Raw genomic sequence first — 2767 nt, 5'->3', positions numbered from 1 at the left:
AAAATATCCAAAAATATTTAAATAATGGTATTCTATTATTGTTTAACTTTATGATTAATTGTGATTAACTTTTTTAATCGCTTGACAGCCCTACTATAAACTAATTTTTTAGATGAGAACATTTTGACTAAATGTATTTTATGTTGAAATATGCTGTTTCATTAAAGCCAAAACATTTTATGAATATGTATAGATTTCGACAAAGGCTTTGACAGGAAGTTTTCTGAGGCCCAGGTTGGAATCTCCAGTCACCTTTCACCAGAGAGAGACACAAATCGAAAACTTGACCTTTTTGATCTGCAAATGGACATTTTGACACAATTCTGTTTTGCAAAAACATTCAAAAGCTTTTGTCTTTGTTCCAATATGGAACAAAAATAAATTTCAAAAGCTCAAACATTGTCATGAAACAGAATTGTTGTCCTTTGGCCAGCACTAGCATGAAGTATTATTTGAATGTTCCACAGAATTCTGCAATCCCTGTGAAGTTTCTGTGACTCGTACGGTTTCCAGGAGTTTTTGTGCAGATTTCTATTGATCCTGGCTTTTACTAACTTTTCAGTTTAATAAATTCATAAATAAACTTAGAGTGACCTTGCTCAGGGTTTGCACTGATATTTGCTATTAGGAGTGGACCAAGTAGAGCAGAAAACAACAAGAAAAATCCCAGGAGAAATTCCCTGTGGATAATACAGAAATACCATACAGATTTCTGTTGTTCCTGATTATTTATGAGTACGTTTGTTGCTATGTTCTACTTTTTATTTTCCATTCCTTACCATTTTCTTTTTCCTTGTGTCTTCCTCTCTACTTCCTTTTTCCAAAGAAAACTAGCTATATTAGCCAGTCTTCTTGTATGATGAACAAAGAGCTCAGACAAACTATGGGTCACAAAATCATTTGTCATTAATACTACCCAGAGCCAAATGTGATGCATGAATTTATGGTAGAATATGATTTGCCAATTCCAGTCTGTAAAAGTGATTTTACACTAATAATATGCTAAAGAAAACCATTGGGATGAACTCATGGGTGAGGTATTTATAGAACACATAACAGAAATATCCAAAATATAAGACTTGGTAGTAATGGGGGACTTTAACTACCCAGGTATCTGTTGGAAAAGTTGACAAAACACAAAATGTCCATTAAGTTCTTGGAATCTGTTTGGGACAATTTCTTGTTTCAGATTGTGGAGGAAGTAACCAGGGGTGCAACCATTTTAGACTTGCTTCTGACTAATAGGGAGGAATTGGTTGTGAATTTGAAGGTGGAAAGTAGCTTGGTTGAAAGAGATCATGAAATGATAGATTTCATGATTCCAAGGAAAGGAAGGAATGAGAGCTGCAGAATATGGACAATGGACTTTTAAAAGGCAGACTTTAACTAACTCAGATAACTAGTAGATTAGGTCCTATAGAAAGAAAATCTAAGGGAGAAAAGGAGTTCCAAAGAGCTGGTAGTTTCTCAGAAAAAATATTAAAGGCACACCTGAAAATCAAAAAAAGGAAACCTACAAAAAGTGGAAACATGGACAAATTGCTAATGATGAATACAAAAGAATAGCACAAGCATGTAGGGACAAAAGCAGAAAGGCTAAGGCACAAGAAAGAATCTTTAGATAAGTTAGATATATTCAAGTCATCAGGGCCTGATGAAGTTCACCCTAGTGTACTTAGGGACTTAGCTGAAGAAATCTCTGTACCATTAGTGATTATAATAAGGGACTCATGGAGGGAAGTGATGCCCCAGAGGACTGGAGAAAAGCAAACATAGTTCCTGTTTTTAAAAAGGAGAACAAAATGGATCTGGGCACTATAGACCAGTCAGCCTAACTTTGATACTTAGAAAGACATTGGAACAAATTATTAAATCCATGTTAAGCACCTAGAGGATGATAGGGTGATAAGTAATAGCCAACATGGATTTGTCAAGAACTAATTTCCTTTTTTGATGGGTTACTGACCTAGTGGATGGGGGAAAGCAGTAGATGCAATTTATCTTGATTTTAATGAAGCTTTTGATGTTGTCCCACTTATACTTTTATAAGCAAACTTGGGAAATGTGGTCTAGATGAAATTATTGTAAAGTGGGGGCACAACTAGTGGAAAAACCATACACAAAGAATAGTTATCAATGGTTCACAGTCAGAGTGGCAGGGTGTACATAGTGGGGTCCTACAGGTCTCAGTCCTATTTGATACTATTCAATATTTTCATTAAAGATTTGGAAATTTGCAGATGACACCAAGCTGGGAGGGGATGCAAGCACTTTGGAGGATAGGAATGTAATTTAAAGATGATCTTGATCAATTGGAGAACTGGTCTGAAATCAACAAGATGAAATTCAGTAAAGACAAGTGCAAAATATTACACTAGTAAGGAAAAATCAAATGCACAAATATAAAATGGGGAATAACTGGCTAAGCAGTAGTACTGTCAAAAGGGATCTGGGGTTACAGTGGACCACAAATTAAATATGAGCCAACAATGTGATGCAGTTGCAAAAAAGGAAAATATTCTGGGTTGTATTAACAGACATGCTGTATGTAAAACATGGGAGGTACTCAGCAGATGGAGTATTGTGTCTAGTTTTGGGTGCCACACTTTAAGTCCAGAGGAGGTAAGCAAAAGCGATAAAAGCTTTAGACAAGCTGACCTATGAGGAAAGATTAAAAAATCTGTGTATGTTTAGTCTTGAGAAAAGAAGACTGTGGGAAGAAGATGATAACAGTCTTCAATATGTTATAAAGAAGATGGTGATCAAT

This window comes from Chrysemys picta, chromosome 1, assembly GCF_011386835.1.
Source record: "Chrysemys picta bellii isolate R12L10 chromosome 1, ASM1138683v2, whole genome shotgun sequence".
NCBI lineage: Eukaryota > Metazoa > Chordata > Testudines > Emydidae > Chrysemys > Chrysemys picta.
Note: the sequence above shows the minus strand (reverse complement) of the source record.